We start from the raw sequence: 22033 nt of genomic DNA, 5'->3' as shown, positions 1-22033 counted from the left end.
TGGACATCTATAAGTACCTAGGTGTCTGGCTAGACTGCAAACTCTCCTTCCAGACTCATATCAAACATCTCCAATCCAAAATCAAAGCAAGAATCGGCTTTCTATTCCGCAACAAAGCCTCCTTCACTCACGCCGCCAAACTTACCCTAGTAAAACTGACTATCCTACCGATCCTCGACTTCGGCGATGTCATCTACAAAATAGCTTCCAATACTCTACTCAGCAAACTGGATGCAGTTTATCACAGTGCCATTCGTTTTGTTACTAAAGCACCTTATACGACCCACCACTGCGACCTGTATGCCCTAGTCGGCTGGCCCTCGCTACATGTTCGTCGTCAGACCCACTGGCTCCAGGTCATCTACAAGGCTAAGCTAGGTAAAGTGCCGCCTTATCTCAGTTCACTGGTCACGATGGCTACACCCACCCGCAACACGCGCTCCAGCAGGTGTATCTCACTGATCATCCCTAAAGCCAAAACCTCATTTGGACGCCTTTCCTTCCAGTTCTCTGCTGCCTGCGACTGGAACGAATTGCAAAAATCTCTGAAGTTGGAGACTTTTATCTCCCTCAACAACTTTAAAAATCTGCTATCCGAGCAGCTAACCGATCGCTGCAGCTGTACATAGTCCATCTGTAAACTACCCACCCAATTTACCTACCTCACCCCCCATACTGCTTTTATTTATTTACTTTTCTGCTCTTTTGCACACCAGTATCTCTTCTTGCACATGATCATCTGATGATTTATCACTCCAGTGTTAATCTGCTAAATTGTAATTATTCGATTTATTGCCTACTTCATGCCTTTTGCACACATTGTATATAGATTCTCTTTTTTTCTACCATGTTATTGACTTGTTTATTGTTTACTCCATGTGTAACTCTGTGTTGTCTGTTCACACTGCTATGCTTTATCTTGGCCAGGTCGCAGTTGCAAATGAGAACTTGTTCTCAACTAGCCTACCTGGTTAAATAAAGGTGAAATAAATAAAAATAAATAAAAAATTTGAGAAAGGCGCTCCTCCCTCACCGCTTTTGCCCGGCACGTCACGGGCCATGGACCGGTGCCCTGCTGTTCAGCATAATCGCACCAGCCCAATATCTAACAGGGACATGGGCACAAAATCAGAGTCGGTGTTTAAGCAAATGCCGTCAAACATCGGGCGAACGCGGGGAGGGAGGAGCACCATTCTCTAATCTGTGCGCGGCTCAGTCATTTTGTCAACATAAAATAAATGTTTGAATTTAAAAAAACAAATCTTTGGGAAAGCAGATAAAGCGTTTTTAAAATAAAAATCAATCACTTTTCCATGGGAAAACACAGAATCCTACCAATTTACACACGTACTTAATTAAGTCACTTTTGTTTTGAGCCGATTTCGCCGTGGGCTTTGAACCGGGCGCCTGGCTCACGCCGGGAACAGCCCGGTTTAAAATCGAAAGCAATTAATTTTCAGTCGTTACAAAACACCTCTACACGGGCGACCGGGCGATATTAATCGAACCCCCTCACTGGCCCGATGCGAGCCAGCTCAAAGTGCCACGACTCCATTTAAAGGAAGAGGATTCCCAGACGGACTGCCTGAAAGAGATAATTTTGGGAAATAGCTGCATATTTGACTTCAGATTGAAAGAAATTCAACGACAAAATCCGTGCTTCTTCAACCGCCTCCAGAAGCGGTCTACAGTAGCTACATCAGCAGGTATATATAAAAAATAAGGTATGAATTCTGAAGAGCTCTAGAATACTATTCTGAAAAATCAGAACCTTATTCCATATTTCATATGGATGGAAGTCAGACTAACTAACTAGCTGTTTGGCTAATGATGCCTGTAACTATTTAGCATGTGATTCTTACTAGGCAGCAGCTGACAACTTCGCAATTTTATAATAATAAACTAGCAATGAAACTAAGTTAACTGGCTAAAAAGTCAGCTAGCTAACGTGTTGTAGCCTACTAGCCTAGCTAACGTTAGCTAGCCAGCTCCTAGTTGATCATTCTCAACTCGAGATGTGATGTAGCGACATAGCAGATAAACTCTGTGTAACGGTAGTTACATAGATTTGGGGAGTTGCGAATTCTCAGCTGGCTATCTCGACTTTCTTGCTAATGCGTTAGCTTTGATAGTTACGACAGTTTCCCACAAGATGCCAGTTAGTCATGACACAACTTAATTTCCATTTCATGCCATGATAAAATATTTCGAAATTACATGACAGCGTTTTTATGACAAACATGCTGAATACAGGACCTGACTGACCACCGCATTTGGGGCTCCAGGGCACCTACCGAAACTTTTTTTGTGGGGGGCAGTAGGAATTTCTTTTAGCAGCCCCCCCCCCCCCCCCCCCCCAAAAAAGAAAACAAACTTCCTGCATTTCAACACTTTGCCATGGGACAGAGATAAAATGTGCTATTTTATAGCTAATCTCATGCTATTCTTCACATTTTGCCATGCTGATGAGAGAACATTTAGCAGTATTAAAGCAAATTTCTTGCTGGCGCTTATGGCGTGTTCATATGCTATCTGGGAGGTCGGGGGCCCCTGGCGGAATAGAGCATCATGTATCATAAGGATAAAAATATATATGTATGTATAAAAACACAAGCATTTCGCTACACCCGCAATAACATCTGCTAAACACGTGTTTTTGACCAATAATTGAAGTGTATGTAGCCTACTCTTTTGGTGATCCAGAAAAATAAGAGAACACTTATGTGATTGTTTTATGAAAATCTGGGAATATTTGGCCAAGGAAACATTTCTGGTTGGTGTCAGGGAATGTAAACTGTTAGGGAGACTTTTAAAACACGATTGAATAAAGTAGCAGTAAATATGTTGAATGAGCGTTTGACAAAATTACCTTATGTCTTGAAGTCTAATATGGTTATTTACTTACTTTCGTAGCTCTTTGTTAGATGCACGCTTTTTGTAAGTACCGGTAGTTAATTCTCCACTCCTAGTTTAGCTGGAATGTAGCCCGAAAGGATTTTACAAATGTATTTGGTTGACAATATGAAATTGGCCAACGCCTCTTCTTGCACTGCGCAGAATTTTTTTATTTTTAATTTCACCTTTATTTAACCAGGTAGGCTAGTTGAGAACAAGTTCTCATTTACAACTGCAACCTGGCCAAGATAAAGCAAAGCAGTGCGACACAAACAACAACACAGAGTTACACATGGAATAAACAAGCGTACAGTTAATAACACAATATAAAAAAAGAAAGTCTATATACAGTGTGTGCAAATGGCGTGAGGAGGTAAGGCAATAAATAGGACATAGTAGCAAGTAATTACAATTTAGCAAAATTAACACTGAAGTGATGGATATGCAGATGATGATGTGCAAGTAGAAATACTGGTGTGCAAAAGAGCAGAAAAGTAAATGAAAACAATATGGGGATGAGGTAGGTAGATTGGGTGGGCTATTTACAGATTGGCTATGTACAGCTGCAGCGTATCTGTTAGCTGCTCAGATAGCTGATGTTTAAAGTTAGTGAGGGAGATATAAGTCTCCAGCTTCAGCGATTTTTGCAATTCGTCCCAGCCATTGGCAGCAGTGAACTGGAAGGAAAGGCGGCCAAGAGAACTGGAAGGAAAGGCGGCCAAAGGAGGTGTTGGCTTTGGGGATGACCAGTGAGATATACTGCTGGAGCGTGTGCTACGGGTGGGTGTTGTTATCGTGACCAGTGAGCTGAGATAAGGTGCAGCTTTACCTAGCAAAGACCTATAGATGACCTGGAACCAGTGGGTCTGGCGACAAATATGTAGCGAGGGCCAGCCGACGAGAGCATACAGGTCGCAGTGGTGGGTGGTATATGGGGCTTTGGTGACAAAACGGATGGCACTGTGATAGACTGCATCCAGTTTGCTGAGTAGAGTGTTGGAGGCTATTTTGTAAATGACATCGTCGAGGATCGTTAAGATAGTCAGTTTCACAAGGGTATGTTTGGTGGTGTGAGTGAAGCAGGCTTTGTTGCGAAATAGGAAGCAGATTTTTGATTTAATTTTTGATTGGAGATGTTTAATATGAGTCTGGAAGGAGAGTTTAAAGTCTAGCCAGACACCTAGGTATTTGTAATTGTCCACATATTCCACATAAGTCAGAACCGTCCAGAGCAGTGATGCTAGTCGGGCGGGTGCAGGCAGCGATCGGTTGAAAAGCATGCATTTAGTTTTACTAGAGCTTAACTTCTCTGCGCTACAGATCCCTTTTACGGGATCACTTTTCTAAACAACCGCTAGAATTGCAGGGCGCCAAATGCAAAAATATTACTAAAAATATTTATAATCATGCAATCACAAGTGAAATATACCAAAACACAGCTTAGCTTGTTGTTAATCCACCTATCGTGTCAGATTTTGAAAATATATTTTACAGCGAAAGAAATCCAAGCTTTTGTGAGTGTAGCTCTCAATGCTACAACAGCTAGCCCCAAATTAGCATGGTCACGAAAGTGAGAAAAGCAATAAAATTAATCGCTTACCTTTGATAATCTTCGGATGTTTCCACTCACGAGACTCCCAGTTACACAACAAATGTTATTTTTGTTCGATAAATATTACTTCTATCACAAAAAAACGCTATTTGGGTTGCGCATTATGTTGAGAGAACCAAAGCCGTGTTCCGTTCGACAAATTCCAAAAAGTATCCGTAATGGTCGTAGAAACATGTCAAATGTTTTTTATAATCAATCCTCAGGTTTTTTCTAACAAACATAATCGATAATATTTCAACTGGACCATAACCTTATCTTTAAGAGACAAAAGGAAAATGGAGAGCTCCTCTCGCGCGCGCAGGAACTATTCAGAGGACTCCTGACTACTTATGAAACATCTCGCTAATTTTTCTAAATAAAAGCCTGAAACTATGTCTAAAGGCTGGTCACAGCCTGAGGAAGCCATTGGAAAAGGAATCTGGTTGATACCCCTTTAAATGGAAGAAAGACGGGCCAGGAAACACAGAAAAAAAATCACTTCCGGGTTATGTTTTCGTATGCAGAATACGTTTTGTTATACTCACAGACAATATTTTGACAGTTTTGGAAACTTTGGAGTGTTTTCTATCCTAATCTGTAAATTATATGCATATTCTACGATCTGGGCCAGAGAAAATGTACATTTACCTTGGAATGATATTTTAAGAAAAAGAAAATTCTGACCCCTAGCGTCAAGAGGTTTTTAAGAGCAGTTGGAGGCCACGGAAGGAGTGTTGTATGGCATTGAAGCTCGTTTGGAGGTTTGTTAACACAGTGTCCAAAGAAGGGCCAGATGAATACAGAATGGTGTCGTCTGCATAGAGGTGGATCAGAGAATCACCCGCAGCAAGAGCAATATTATTGATATATACAGAGAAAAGAGTCGGCCTGAGAATTGAACCGTGTGGTTTCCCCATAGAGACTGCCAGAAGTCCGGACAACAGGACCTCCGATTTGACACACTGAACTCTGTCTGAGAAGTAGTTGGTGAATCAGGCGAGGCAGTCATTTGAGAAACCAAGGCTATTGAGTCTGCCGATAAGAATGTGGTGATTGACAGAGTCGAAAGCCTTGGCCAGGTCGATGAATACGGCTGCACAGTACAATCTTTTATCGATGGTGGTTATGATATCGTTTAGTACCTTGAGCGTGGCTGAGGTGCACCCGTGACCAGCTTGGAAACCAGATTGCACAGCGGAGAAGGTACGGTGGGATTCGAAATGGTCAGTGATCTGTTTCTTAACTTGGCTTTCGAAGACTTTAGAAAGGCAGTGCAGGATGGATATAGGTCTATAACAGTTTGGGTCTAGAGTGTCACCCCCTTTGAAGAGGGGGATGACCGCGGCAGCTTTCCAATCTTTAGGGATCTTGGACGATACGAAAGAGAGGTTGAACAGGCTGGTAAAAGGGGTTGCAGCGATGGCGGCGGATAGTTTTAGAAAGAGAGGGTCCAGATTGTCTAGCCCAGCTGATTTGTAAGGGTCCAGGTTTTGCAGCTCTTTCAGAACATCTGCTATCTGGATTTGGGTGAAGGAGAAGCTGGGGAGGCTTGGGCAAGTAGCTGCGGGGGTTGCGGAGCTGTTGGCCGGGGTTGGGGTAACCAGGAGGAAAGCATGGTCAGCTGTAGAGAAATGCTTATTGAAATTCTCGATTTATTGTGGATTTATCGGTGGTGACAGTGTTTCCTAGCCTCAGAGCAGTGGGCAGCTGGGAGGAGGTGCTCTTGTTCTCCATGGACTTTACAGTGTCCCAGAACTTTTTGTAGTTAGAGCTACAGGATGCAAATTTCTGTTTGAAAAAGCTAGCCTTTGCTTTCCTGACTGACTGTGTATATTGGTTCCTGACTTCCCTGAACAGTTGCATATCGCGGGGACTATTCGATGCTATTGCAGTCTGCCACAGGATGTTTTTGTGCTGGTGGAGGGCAGTCAGGTCTGGAGTGAACCAAGGGCTATATCTGTTCTTAGTTAAAAAATAAATTAACGGGGCATGCTTATTAAAGATGGTGAGGAAAGTACTTTTTAAGGAGTAACCAGGCATCCTCTACTGACAGGATGAGGTCAATATTCTTCCAGGATACCCGGGCCAGGTCGATTAGAAAGGCCTGCTTGCAGAAGTGTTTTTGGGAGCGTTTAACAGTGATGAGGGGTGGTCGTTTGACCGCGGACCCATCGCTGAGATCCTGATTGAAAACAGCAGAGGTGTATTTGGAGGGCATGTTTACGGATTTTGGGTTGTACCTGGTGGGATCCGTGATAATTTGTGTGAGATTGAGGGGATGTAGCTTAGATTGTAAGACTGCCGGGGTGTTAAGCATATCCCAGTTTAGGTCACCTAACAGAACGAACTCTGAAGATAGATGGGGGGCAATCAATTCACATATGGTGTCCAGGGCACAGCTGGGAGCTGAGGGGGGTCTAAAACAGTGAGAGATTTATTTCTGGGGAGGATCATTTTTAAAATTAGAAGCTCAAACTGTTTGGGCATAGACCTGGAAAGTATGACAGAACTTTGCAAGCTATCTCTGCAGTAGATTGCAACTCATCCCACTTTGACAGTTCTATCTTGATGGAACATTTTGTAGTTGGGGATGGAAACCTCAGAATTTTTGGTGGCCTTCCTAAGCCAGGATTCAGACACGGTAAGGACATCAGGGTTGGCGGAGTGTGCTAAAGCAGATGAGTAAAACAAACTTAGGGAGGAGGCTTCTGATGTTAACATGCATGAAACCAAGGCTTTTTTGGTCACAGAAGTCAACAAATGAGAGTGTCTGGGGACACGCAGGGCCTGGGTTAACCTTCACATCACCCGAGGAGGACTAGGATGAGGGTACGGCTAAAGGTTATCAAAACTGGTCGTGTAGTGCGTTGGGGACAGAGAATAAAAGGAGCAAATTTCTGGGCATGGTAGAATAGATTCAGGCCATAATGTACAGACGGGTATGGTGGGGTGCGGGTACAGTGGAGGTGAACCCAGGCATTTTGTGACGATAAGAGAGGTTGCATCTCTGGACATCCTAGTTATGCTGGGTGAGGTCACCGCATGTGTGCGAGGTGGGACAAAGGAGGTATCTGAGGCATGTTGAGTGGGTCTCGGGGCTCCGGAATAAACTAAAACAATGATAACTATCCTAAACAACAATATACAAGGCATATTGATATTTGAGATAGGCATAAAGCAATCACAGGTGTTAATTGGAAGACATAGCTAAGGCAACAACGGGTAAGACAACAACAGCTAATCAGCTAAGACTACAACCGGTAAAATGGTGATGAATGGGCATAGAGGGGTCAGTTAACTACACACAGGGCCTGAGTTCGAGGCTGGGGCCGACAGATAAACAAAAAAATAAACAAGATGGAGTACCGTGATTATCAGATCTCAACATTGATTGGAGAAGTGTATAACATCACCAGCACCACATCTTTATCATATAATATCTTTTCATACAGTGGGGAGAACAAGTATTTGATACACTGCCGATTTTGCAGGTTTTCCTACTTACAAAGCATGTAGAGGTCTGTCATTTATATCATAGGTACACTTCAACTGTGAGAGACGGAATCTAAAACAATAATCCAGAAAATCACATTGTATGATTTTAAAGTAATTAATTTGCATTTTATTGCATGACATAAGTATTTGATACATCAGAAAAGCAGAACTTAATATTTGGTACAGAAACCTTTGTTTGCAATTACAGAGATCATACGTTTCCTGTAGTTCTTGACCAGGTTTGCACACACTGCAGCAGGGATTTTGGCCCACTCCTCCATACAGACCTTCTCCAGATCCTTCAGGTTTCGGGGCTGTCGCTGGGCAATACGGACTTTCAGCTCCCTCCAAAGATTTTCTATTGGGTTCAGGTCTGGAGACTGGCTAGGCCACTCCAGGACCTTGAGATGCTTCTTACGGAGCCACTCCTTAGTTGCCCTGGCTGTGTGTTTCGGGTCGTTGTCATGCTGGAAGACCCAGCCACGACCCATCTTCAATGCTCTTACTGAGGGAAGGAGGTTGTTGGCCAAGATCTCGCGATACATGGCCCCATCCATCCTCCCCTCAATACGGTGCAGTCGTCCTGTCCCCTTTGCAGAAAAGCATCCCCAAAGAATGATGTTTCCACCTCCATGCTTCACGGTTGGGATGGTGTTCTTGGGGTTGTACTCATCCTTCTTCTTCCTCCAAACACGGCGAGTGGAGTTTAGACCAAAAAGCTCTATTTTTGTCTCATCAGACCACATGACCTTCTCCCATTCCTCCTCTGGATCATCCAGATGGTCATTGGCAAACTTCAGACGGGCCTGGACATGCGCTGGCTTGAGCAGGGGGACCTTGCGTGCGCTGCAGGATTTTAATCCATGACGGCGTAGTGTGTTACTAATGGTTTTCTTTGAGACTGTGGTCCCAGCTCTCTCCAGGTCATTGACCAGGTCCTGCCGTGTAGTTCTGGGCTGATCCCTCACCTTCCTCATGAGCAATGACCCCACGAGGTGAGATCTTGCATGGAGCCCCAGACCGAGGGTGATTGACCGTCATCTTGAACTTCTTCCATCTTCTAATAATTGCGCCAACAGTTGTTGCCTTCTCACCAAGCTGCTTGCCTATTGTCCTGTAGCCCATCCCAGCCTTGTGCAGGTCTACAATTTTATCCCTGATGTCCTTACACAGCTCTCTGGTCTTGGCCATTGTGGAGAGGTTGGAGTCTGTTTGATTGAGTGTGTGGACAGGTGTCTTTTATACAGGTAACGAGTTCAAACAGCTGCAGTTAATACAGGTATTGAGTGGAGAACAGGAGGGCTTGTTAAAGAAAAACAGGTCTGTGAGCGCCGGAATTCTTACTGGTTGGTAGGTGATCAAATACTTATGTCATGCAATGTCTTGTTCTCCCCACTAAGTGCAAAGTGACTGCAAAAGAGACAGGTTGGACTGTCAATTCTCATCAAATGCATAGGAACCCTGACTGAAATATTGGACAAATCAACCTTTTTTTGTAAATGAGTGGTGTTTTAATTTGTTGATAAAATGCAGGACATTAAAGTTTTATGTGTGGGATGCGTGACAAAGTGCCACAATGTGGTACTGTCCCATACAATCCGGGACATGTGGCAACCCTAATAGGCTAGATTCTATTGACTGTAATGGAGAGCTTTTGATGGAGTATACTAATAGAGAGAGTGGGAAGGATGGAAAGTGATCTTGCATAATAGGCTATATGATTTTCCTAAACGATTTGCATTTCTCTCTGCATGAAAGGGACATTTCTTCAGAGGTACAGTAGTTGGCATATGGCTAACTCTGTGCTGCCTTTTCTTTCTACACATATCTGTTTTTTAAGCATGGTGTGCAGGTTAGAGGCAGGCACACTCTGTTTATCTGTCTAGCTTGACCTTACTTCCTAACCAGATGGAGAGGCTGAGCTCTTGGCATGACTCACAGCTTATATTTCCTCCTCCCTTTGCATAATTTGCCAAATGGTTAATTCCACCAAGCCATAATTTGGCCTATAAAAACACTGAGCAGGTAGGCTATGCTGCACTTGGGTGGCAGAAAGAGCTTTCAATTCAAGCATACTTCTTTCTTTTGATTTGCCAAAATGGGTTTAGTTTAGGGTTTCAATCACTTTTTGACAGCACCCCTTTTGATTTGAACGAAACCTTCCATAATTATTTGTTTATTAGGATCCCAATTAGCTTTTGCAGAAGTAGCAGCTAGGCTATTCTACCTGGGGTCCACAAAAAACGCAAAACATGACAAGTAACAAAACACTGATAGACAAGGACAGTCACACAAATGTTTAATTCAATGATATGCAAAAATTATAATACAAACAATACAACAAAATTATTGTGTGTCCCCTCACAGTCCCCACAGTTCTGTGAGATGTTGCTTAATCTGATTTTAAAGGTACTTTTGCTGTTTGCTTGAGTAATTGGAGATGTTAGTTCCATGCGAGCAATGCTCTGTATAATACTTTGTGTTGCCGTGAATTCGTTTTGGATCTGGGGATTGTGAAGAAACTCCTGGTGGCATGTCTTGTGGGGTATGAATGGGTGTGTGAGTTGTGAAGAAACTCCTGGTGGCATGTCTTGTGGGGTATGAATGGGTGTGTGAGTTGTGAAGAAACTCCTGGTGGCATGTCTTGTGGGGTATGAATGGGTGTGTGAGTTGTGAAGAAACTCCTGGTGGCATGTCTTGTTGGGTATGAATGGGTGTGTGAGTTGAATGTTATTTGATTATGCAAACAATCTGGAATGTATTACAGTAACATTTCTCATAACTAGAAGAGAAGCAGTAAGTCTCAATTGTCAACCAGGAAAGACTGGTATGCATGCTGTTGATGTTAGTTCTGTGTGTGTAGTTAAGGGCAAGGCGTGCTGCTCTGTGTTGAGCCAGCTGCAGCTTTGCTAGATCTTTCTTTGCTGCACTTGACCACGTGACTCGTTTCAGGAAACTAGGCGTATGTCGACTTCACTACTGTACTTCACAGGAGCAGCATTTGAACGTAAACATTTAAATTTATCAAATTCGTTTTTTGCAGAAATGCCTTCTGGAACGTGAATTTTCATGTGCCTTAATAACAAACTTGTATTCCATCCATAAATACGATTAAAATTGTTAAATTACGAGCCTAGTTGGTTTAGCCATGGAAAAACGCAGGAACCTTCCCACTAGCCATGATTGGCTGAGATAATGTATGGGCTGGACATGCCGGGAAATTAGTTTAGATAGAAGCTTCCTACATGGCAGACCAGTCTTTAACGTGAGCTGTTCAGTATGTGTTGACAGTCCTTTCTACCGTGCTGTTTTTGAAAGATATAACGCTAACCATCGAGAACTACAAAAGTTTTGCTACTTTTCTCAACAACATTGATGCCCAGAATTTAGCAGACGCTATCGACAGATCAGTAGGAAAGAGTGATGGGCTACTTTCTGCACACGCCACGGTCAGTGTGAACCGGTGTGACTTGACACAAAGCTGGCCAAACAAGCTGTAGCTACAAACAAGAGTTAAATGGTTCCAGTCTGCCGTGAAGCATTCATCCATGTATATGGGTAGGAGTCTAGCTACATTTTCCAGATATACTTTATAATTTTGTCAGGAAGTCATTTTTATTTCAAGTTAAAGTATACTGTTAGTTAGCAAATGTTAGCTTGCTGGCTCGCTAGCTAACCTTACGTGTATGATCTGTGTAGTAATATTATTTGAATCAGAAATCCATTTGCATCCAGTTAACATTAAACCTAGTTTGTTAGCTTTAGCAGATTCATACTACAGCTATGACAATGTTTTTATTGGTAGTAGTATGAGTTGGGATATGCCGGTTCATTGTTTAGCTAGCTAACTACATGTCTAATCGAAAGACTCCACTTCGGCCAGATTATTACACAACCTATCAAATTGGGTGTGTCTGGGGGTGATTAAGGCCATCGATTGTATTTCATGAACATGTGTACGTACATGTCTAGACAATAGTGACCCATCTGCTTAGCTAGATGTGGGTGGAGGCTGGTTATAGCATTTCCTTCACACGATCCATACATTTAGACAAGTGTGTTGGGTAATCTAACAACGATAAAATATTTTTATTTGAACACTTTCCGTTTTTGATATTGCTGGTATGCAAGTACTGTCCCTGTACCGTTTACACCTTCTGTATCCTGTGCATGTGAAAAATAGACAAATTTTACTTGATATAGCATGTGTTTACCACATGGCCTCACATGTGAATCCTTAAAGAGATGGGTGCGGCTAAGGCTTAAGAGAGGGTGTGAACGATGCTGAATGACTGTTGACAAAGAAGAGCTCTCCAGTAGGTGTATCAAAATATTCAAGGGCCATTTTCTCAAAAGTGGGATTACAAGTTTGTCAATTTTCAAAGCAGAATGACTTTCCCGTTGTTCCTCAACTGCAGTGTATGATATAGCATTTTCTAGCTCAAATTTTTATCCAGTGTAAAAAACAATTAAACATTTTGCTACGTAAGACCAAATCGAGGTGGTTAGGTCACATGGGACAAGACCCTTAACAACTAGTACAGTTGATTTTGTGTCAAACGCAGATCATCTTTTTATAACAGACATACCCCTCCCCATCTTCACAACAACTTTGTCAATATGACTTGGCAATGACAATATCCCTAGGAGTTTAGTTTCCTCAAATTGCTCAATGTTAATAATAAACTGGTCTTAAATACATATAAAACTAAAAGCATTGTATTTGGTTCAAAGCATTCTCTAAGACCTAAACTTCAACTGGAGTTGTGCATAGAGGGTCTTAACTTCTTTCGGCTGAGATCCCGTTAACGGGATCGACTTGACAACAGCCAGTGAAAGTGCAGGGCGCCAAATTCAAACAGAAATCTCATAATTAGAATTCCTACACCATTTTAAAGATAAACTTGTTGTTAATCCCACCACAGTGTACGATTTCAAAAAGGCTTTACGACGAAAGCACACCATCTGATTATGTTAGGTCACTACATACCCACAGAAAAACACAGCCATTTTTCCAGCCAAAGAGAGGATTCACAAAAAGCAGAAATAAAGATAAAATGAATCACAAACCTTTGATGATCTTCATCAGATGACACTCATAGGACTTCATGTTACACAATACATGTATGTTTTGTTTGATAAAGTTCATATTTATATCCAAAAATCTCAGTTTACATTGGCGCATTACGTTCAGTAATGTTTTGCTTCCAAAACATCCGGTGATTTTGCAGAGAGTCACATCAATTTACAGAAATACTCATAATAAACATTGATAAAAGATACAAGTATTATACATGGAACTTTAGATAAACCTCTCCTTAATGCAACTGCTGTGTCAGATAAAAAAAAGACTTTACGGAAAAAGCACACCATGCTATAATCTGAGTACAGCGCTCAGAGCCAAAACAAGCCATAAAGATATCCGCCATGTTGTGGAGTCAACAGATGTCCGAATAGCATTATAAATATTCACTTACCTTTGATCTCCATCAGAATGCACTCCCAGGAATCCCAGTTCCACAATACATGTTTGATTTGTTCCATAAAGTCCATAATTTATGTCCAAATACCTCCTTTTTGTTCGCGCGTTCAGTACACAATCCAAACTCACGACGCACGGGCAAGTCCATGTGAAAGTTCAGACGAAAAGTCATATTACAGTTTGTAGAAACATGTCAAACGAAGTATAGAATCAATCTTTAGGATGTTTTTAACATAAATCTTCAATAATGTTCCGCCCGGAGAATTCCTTTGTCTGTAGAAATGCGTTGGAACGCAGGTCTAACTCACGTGAACACGCGTGGTCAGCTCATGGCACTCTGCTAGAGCCCTGACTCAAAGAGCCCTCATTCCCCCCTCCTTCACAGTAGAAGCATCAAACAAGGTTCTAAAGACTGTTGACATCTAGTGGAAGCCTTAGGAAGTGCAATATGACCAATATCCCACTGTATATTCAATAGGCGATGAGTTGAAAAACTACAAACTACAAACTTTCCCACTTCTTGGTTTGATTTTTTTCTCAGGTTTTTGCTGCCATATGAGTTCTGTTATACTCACAGACATTCAAACAGTTTTAGAAACTTCAGAGTGTTTTCTATACAAATGCATATTATTAGTAGATATCTTAGCCTCTGGGACTGAGTAGCAGGCAGTTTACTCTGGGCATCTTATTCATCCAAGCTACTCAATACTTCCCCCCAGCCATAAGAAGTTAATCACCCATTCTGATACTGACCGTAACTCCTTATTTTGAATTTCGGTGAGCTCGCTGGCTTTGGATGCTGAACGGTAGAGTGTGAAGTAATTTGCATACATAGTCATTATAGCTTTGTGTAAGACCAGTGGCAAATCATTTGTAAAAATAAAGAGTAACGGCCCAAGGCAGCTTCCCTGAAAGACACCGCACTGTACATATCTGATGTTAGAGAAGCTTTAGGATTAATAACATCAAAGGCTGCTCTGAAATCTAACAATACAGCTCCAACTATCATCTTATTATCCATTTATTTTAGGCAATCATCAGTCATCGGAGTCAGTGCAGTACAAACTGAGTGCCCTTCTCTGTAGGAATGCTGAAAGTCAGTAGTCAAACACAATTCTCGCCATCCAATTTACTAAGACCAAGCAGAAAACTGATTTGGGTGGCTGTTCGAGACAGCAAAGGGTGCTTTACTATTTTTAGGTAGTGGAATTACTTTAGCTTCCTCCCACGCCTGTGGACACCAGTGGTGGAAAAAGTACTCAATTGTCATACTTGAGTAAAAGTAAAGATACCTTAATAGAAAATGACTCAAGTGAAAGTCACCTAGTAAAATACTACTTGAGTAAAAGTCTAAAAGTATTTGGTTTTAAATATACTTAATTGTCAAAAGTAAATGGAAATGCTCAAATGTACTTAAGTATCAAAAGTACAATTATAAACCATTTAAAATTCCTTATATTAAGCAAACCAGACGCCACCATTTAAATGTTATTTTTATTGACGGATAGCCAGTGGCACACTCCAATACTAAGACATAATTTACAAACGAAGCATTTGTGTTTAGTGAGTCCGCCAGATCAGAGGCACTAGGGATGACCGGGGATGTTCTCTTGATAAGTGTGTGAATTGGACCATTTTCCTGTCAAAATGTAACAAGTACTTTTGGGTGTCAGGGAAAATGTATGGAGTAAAAAGTACATTCTTTCTTTCCTTTAAAAGTAGTCAAATATAAATAGTAAAGTACAGGGAAAAAATGCTTATGTAGTTCTTTTTAAAGTGTTTTTACTTAAATACTTTACACCATTGGTGGACACACACTCCTTCAGGCTTTGGTTAATTATCTAGCAAATAGAGGTGGCAATACAGTCTGCTACCATTCCCAATACTTTCCAATCTAGGTTGTCGATAACTGGTGGCTTATTATTGATGGATAACAATAGTTTTTCCACCTCTCCCAAACTAACTTGACCCTTTACATGTGGGAATTAGCCTGTATGAATAGGGCTGAATTGAAATCGTTCTTACCGAAGAAATATGAAAAGCATATGCATAACCATGGTAGCAATTGAAAGGGGACAGTTTTTATATAATGGGAAAAGTTTTAGATTGAAGGTGAATACACAACAGTTCACCTGACCCATTACTGAATCCAGACATTACACTGTTGGTTTATGTGACATTTTATTTTTTTACTTTTTGCAACATTTGTTGATAATGAAATCTGAAAATACTCAGGATAGATTCAGTAACATTATAAGACTATTCCTGGAAAATGTGGGGTAGGTACAAGGTGTTTGAGTAAGAGGACTATTCGGTGTCTCCAAGTGGTCACACACCTCTCCAATGTGTGAACAGTTCCTAAGCAATTTTAATGCGCTTTTATGACTTGAAGTCTTCAACTATAAGGTACTTATTTTGTTGTTCTCCCCTAGCTTTGCTGTTCAGGAAGTAGAGCAAGCTTACCTGTAGTTGTTTCATTTGGAACACAAGTCTGCATCTCCGCCATCACAAAATTACTGTTTACGCAATCCAAAAACGGTCCATTGTAAATCGCAATCTGGGTCAGGTGGGCATGATTTCAAAGCGTGTTCTATTGCCAACGTGACTAGTTAAGTTAAAAAATACGATCTTAGTGTTAGGTTTTCACATGGCAATTCAGAGAAACAATGTAATTTTGGTGCTCATAGAAATGAGTCATGAGTGCATTCGGGTGCTCACAATAAACAAAAATGATCATACCCTGGGTTGTTCTCAACAGAATATATCGCCATGTCATCTTGTACATCAAACATAGTGATCATAAACGTTGACACTGTATATGACTTGAGTTTTATGATATGGAAATGTGAAGTGCACATTTGGACTCACAGGTGTTTGGCTTGCTTGTATGACACCAAAGCAGTATTTATTATAATCCTCAACGTCTCATCTTTCAAAATACATTGAGTCATCTTAATTTACAGCATTTCCGTCACTCAGACAAAATATTAGCACAAGTTGCCCAATTAGCCGGAGGGATGGGGGCAACTTTTTGTCATGCGCGGTGCTCAAGTTAAGAACAGCTGTCAGTCAAAACCCAGACAGCGCTGTGAAGCGCCTAGCCAGAGCTCTGATGTCATATATAGCATGTTACTGTGCAGCTACTACCCGTCATGTATAGCATGTTACTGTACAGCTACTACCCGTCATGTATAGCATGTTACTGTACAGCTACTACCCGTGTACGAGTGTAAAGGGCTACGGTACTCAAGTCTTTTTAATTTTTGTCATTTATCTTGGTTTGGTAATATAATTTATTTTTAAGTTGTCACAAAATGGTTGACATACTGTAAAATTAGACAATCAGCTGAGCAGCCTGACTTGTTTGCCACCACTTTTGCATAATTTATTTGAACCATACAATTTTTCATTTCATCATCAATCCAGGGGGCTCAAATTATTTTCGTAACGCATGTTCTTTACCATTCGGTAATCAGATTTGCCACCAATGCTCCTTATAGGACACATCACTGCACTCTATACTCCTCTATACCCAACCCACTGGTTGACGCTTTATTTATAAAACCCTCTTAGGCCTCACTCCCCCCTATCTGAGATATCTACTGCAGCCCTCATCCTCCACATACAACACCCATTCTGCCAATCACATTCTGTTAAATGTTCCCAAAGCACACACATCCCTGGGTCGCTCCACTTTTCAGTTCGCTGCAGCTAACGACTGGAACGAGCTGCAACAAACACTGAAACTGGACAGTTTTATCTCAATCTCTTCATTCAAAGACTCAATCATGGACACTCTTACTGACAGCTGTGGCTGCTTTGTGTGATGTATTGTGGTCTCTACCTTGCCCTTTGTGCTGTTGTCTGTGCCCAATAATGTTTGTACCATGTCTTGTGCTGCTACCATGTTGTCATGTTGTGTTGCTGCCTTGCTGTGTTGTTGTCTTAGGTCTCTCTTTATGTAGTGTTCTCTCGTCGTGATGTGTGTTTTTGTCCTATATTTTTAATTCCATCCCCCGTCCCTGCAGGATGCCTTTTGCCTTTTCGTAGGCCATTGTCATTGTAAATAAGAATTTGTTCTTGACTGACTTGCCTAGAATAATTTTACAAATACTTCCAGTTCTGCATCTGGATTCACTTCCTCATACACATCAGACCAACATACAGCTTCAACAAAAGAGTCCTGAGAAAAACATTTTGTATGAAGCATTGAAGTCAACATGGGCCAGCATCTGCTTTCGACAAATTTCGGGTCCATGCCCTGATGAAGTGAGGCTGTTCTGAGGGCAAAAGGTGCAACTCAATATTAGGAAGGTGTTCCTAATGTTTTTGTACATTCAGTGTACAGCAACACCTCCCCATATGCTTTCCTGTCTTTTCTGTAGATGTTATATCCTTGTCTTGCTGTTGCTGTATCATCAAAGGAATTAAGTGTGTTTCAGAGATGGCCAGTGTGTGTGTGTGTGTGTGTGTATATACAGTGGGGAGAACAAGTATTTGATACACTGCCGATTTTGCAGGTTTTCCTACTTGTAGAGGTCTGTCATTTTTATCATAGGTACACTTCAACTGTGAGAGACGGAATCTAAAACAAAAATCCAGAAAATCACATTGTATGATTTTTAAGTAATTAATTTGCATTTTATTGCATGACATAAGTATTTGATACATCAGAAAAGCAGAACTTAATATTTGGTACAGAAATCTTTGTTTGCAATTACAGAGATCATACGTTTCCTGTAGTTCTTGACCAGGTTTGCACACACTGCAGCAGGGATTTTGGCCCACTCCTCCATACAGACCTCCAGATCCTTCAGGTTTCGGGGCTGTCGCTGGGCAATACGGACTTTCAGCACCCTCCAAAGATTTTCTATTGGGTTCAGGTCTGGAGACTGGCTAGGCCACATTTTTTACATACATTTTCCATTATTAAAGTGGCTGGAGTTGAGTCAGTATGTTGGCAGCAGCCACTCAATGTTAGTGTTGGCTGTTTAACAGTCTGATGGCCTTGAGATAGAAGCTATTTTTTAGTCTCTCGGTCCCTGCTTTGATGCACCTGTACTGACCTCGCCTTCTGGATGATAGCGGGGTGAACAGGCAGTGGCTCGGGTGGTTGTTGTCCTTGATGATCTTTATGGTCTTCCTGTGACATCGGGTGGTGTAGGTGTCCTGGAGGGCAGGTAGTTTGCCCCCGGTGATGCGTTGTGCAGACCTCACTACCCTCTGGAGAGCCTTACGGTTGTGGGCGGAGCAGTTGCTGTACCAGGCGGTGATACAGCCCAACAGGATGCTCTCGATTGTGCATCTAGAAGTTTGTGAGTGCTTTTGGTGACAAGCTGAATTTCTTCAGCCTCCTGAGGTTGTAGAGGTGCTGCTGTGCCTTCTTCACCCCGCTGTCTGTGTGGGTGGACCAATTCAGTTTGTCCGTGATGTGTACGCCGAGGAACTTAACTTACTACCCTCTCTACTACTGTCCCGTCGATGTGGATAGGGGGGTGCTCCCTCTGCTGTTTCCTGAAGTCCACAATCATCTCCTTTGTTTTGTTGACGTTGAGTGTGAGGTTATTTTCCTGACACCACACTCCGAGGGCCCTCACCACCTCCCTCTAGGCCGTCTCGTCGTTGCTGGTAATCAAGCCTACCAGTGTAGTGTCATGGTAAGATAACTTGATGATTGAGTTGGAGGCGTGCATGGCCACGCAGTCGTGGGTGAACAGGGAGTACAGGAGAGGGCTCAGAACGCACCCTTGTGGGGCCCCAGTGTTGAGGATCAGCGGGTTGGAGATGTTGTTACCTACCCTCACCACCTGGGGGCGGCCCGTCAGGAACTCCAGTACCCAGTTGCACAGGGCGTGGTCGAGACCCAGGGTCTCGAGCTTGATGACGAGTTTGGAGGGTGCTATGGTGTTAAATGCTGAGCTGTTGTGGATGAACAGCATTCTCACATAGGTATTCCTCTTGTCCATGTGTGGTAGTCATTTACAACATTAACAAGGTCTACACTGTATTTTTGATCAATTTGATTCTATTTTAATGGTCAAAAAATGTGTTTTAATTTTAAAAAACAAGGACATTTCTAAGTGACCCCAAACATGTGTGCGTGTGCGTGCGGCAGGTAGCCTAGTGGTTAGAGCGTTGGGCCAGTAACAAAGTTTGCTGGATCGAATCCCTGAGCTGACAAGGTAAAAATCTGTCGTTCTGCCCCTGAACAAGGCAGTTAACCCACTGGTCCTCGGTAGGCCGTCATTGTAAATAAGAATTTGTTCTTAACTGACTTGCCTAGTTAAATAAATAAATGTATGAATGTTAGCAAGTTATTGATTTTATGAACCTTATTTCTAAGGCTACATTAATATCGGCTATTCTTAGCCCTTTCCTGGGTAGCTTATCACCGATAGACATATGGAGAAATGTTTTTGTAAAATAAAAACATTGACTACAATATATTAGCCAAACAATCAGGCACTTGTGAGTGTCAGTGTGTGATGTTAGCCTGAAGCTCTCACTCCTCCCAGACTTTTGAGAGGGTGGACAATGAGCTTGTCGTAGCAGATGTAAGCAATGTCCCCACGCTCTGTGGCAGCTTTCATAGCTGGGATAAGTTCTTTCTGCCTCTGACGCACAGCTTCAGAGAAGTTCTCATTGAGGAAGATGTTGATTCCTCTCAAGGTCTTGGCTCTCTCCAGAACAGCCATCTTGTCCTTGAACCATAAGAACTTGACCACTATAGACCTGGGTCTGTCACCTGGGCTGATTATAGGTTTGCCCATTGAAGAAGTGCTCAGAAAGTGACTTTGTACCTGAATATCAAAACATTCAAGAGATAAGGCTGCTCAAAGTTGACCTATTTTGCATACCATGGCTTCATCAATGCAAAGATCAATGGTTGAGATTTGATGTAATTTAAAAGCTTGTCAAATGATTAAAAAAAAAATTAATGTCATTTTTAACCTTAAAGGGCGACTGCACTTCTTGATTTGGCCTGGTTTTTAGATTTGGTTCATTAAGAAATGCTAGCGACCATGACTGAATTCAAACGTGCGTTGGGTTTTGGGGGTATGGTTTGATGTGGGTGTCTCTTGTGTGTGTTCGTAGGTGGGAAAAGTTTGCGAAATTATTAAGCCAATTAGCGACTGTGGCAAAGTTGGTTAGGCTATCCAAAGTCAAACCATCTCTGGGGATAGTTAGGGACCGTCAATACATTACACAAGGTAAACAGGACAATATTTTCATGTTACTCTTTTAGTTTCAATATTTGTATATACATTTTTTTCAAATCATAGTTGGAAGTTTTTTAATTCATTGAAATTTGGAGCTATTGACTTTTAAAAATATTGTCCCATGTACATTGTGTAATTTACTGATGGTCCCTAACTAGCCCCATAGGGATATCAAATTGACCATGGGCGTTATGATCAAGTCGCGTGCAGCTGTGCTCCGAATTGATGATTACTTGGGTGCTGGTCATGTGGGAAGGATTAAAATGAACCCTTCATTCTGTGACAACCCTTTTTTTTTTTTTACTATCTCGCAAATCTTAGTTTTGGACGAGACTGACTTTATGATCAAAATTAACCTATTTACACTTTAGTCCATTTTGTCACTAGAATAAATATTTGACTAGAATCGATGCCACATAGGCCATTTTCAAAAGGAGAAGTTGCTTTTTAGGGGCAGTTGCTCACTAAACGTAAATCAAAAAACTATAAAATAGTTTTGCAACCCTGTTTGTAAGCTTTTAACTGATATTAAACTCAACAGTTTGTTTTCCAGTGATGAAGACATGGATGTCTCATGGTATGGTGGGGTATACAAAATGGGTAAACTTTTATCTCCTGAAAGTTGTCATTCAGGTCCGGAAGATCACTTTCTGACCACTTCTTCCAATGGAAAACATGAATGTAAATCAAAGGGGATGCTGTCAAAATGTGATTGAATTTCAAATGGATTCACCCTTTATTAAACATGTTGTAGTCTGTAACACAATTTGCCATTGCAGTTGAAAGAAAATGCGAGGTGTAGGTTCTCTTATGTAGGGAATCCCAGATACTGTGCTAGAGGTGCAAACTTTGTACTTTGAACTTGAAAGCAAAGGTTGTCTTAAGATCTAGATGAGAGAGCTGAAGACAACTTGGAGTTAGACCAACTGCCCTTTTTAATTAGGCTAGGCCTAACTATCCATTTCCCTGTGTGTTCAATGAAGTGAGTCCCTTTTGGATCACTTTGATATTTTAAGTATAAATTGTGCTCCAATATTGGATTTTAAAAGCCTGTGATATGAAATGAAGTGCCCTTTTGATATTCAGGGATTTTTCTGCTATTGAACTACTTGGGTGTACAAGGTAAAATAACTACAAGGTAAAAGATTTAAGCAATTTTTTCTGGGTTGCATAAGTCAAAACAGTATAATAAATAAAATACAAATTCAGGATGGAAAAATGCTTTCAGTGTAAGCTTAAATGACTAAAACCAGATATAAAGCATGTAGAAAATATAATGGACCTAATATATTTAAAAATAATATAATCTTTGTTAGTTCTCAATCACCAAAAAGACAGCTAGACAGTCGG

General features: G+C 41.5%; 1 protein-coding gene across 13 annotated transcripts in view; it reads left to right on the top strand.

Annotated features, from left to right (window-relative positions):
- The first annotated feature begins 1146 nt into the window (after positions 1-1146).
- Positions 1147-22033, top strand: part of LOC139571256 (ribosome-binding protein 1-like) — a 59981-nt gene continuing 39094 nt past the window's right edge. For 3 of the 13 annotated variants that reach the window (XM_071393948.1, XM_071393944.1, XM_071393943.1), the window contains exon 1: positions 1487-1706. The gene's annotated coding sequence lies outside the window, so the exon portion shown is untranslated. Of the gene's footprint in view, positions 1725-22033 lie in introns of all 13 variants that reach the window. The other 10 variants (XM_071393940.1, XM_071393938.1, XM_071393939.1 and 7 more) reach the window with 9 other exon arrangements.

This window comes from Salvelinus alpinus, chromosome 3 (genome assembly GCF_045679555.1).
Source record: "Salvelinus alpinus chromosome 3, SLU_Salpinus.1, whole genome shotgun sequence".
Lineage (NCBI taxonomy): Eukaryota > Metazoa > Chordata > Actinopteri > Salmoniformes > Salmonidae > Salvelinus > Salvelinus alpinus.
Note: the sequence above shows the minus strand (reverse complement) of the source record. Positions and strands in the feature narration are given on the sequence as shown.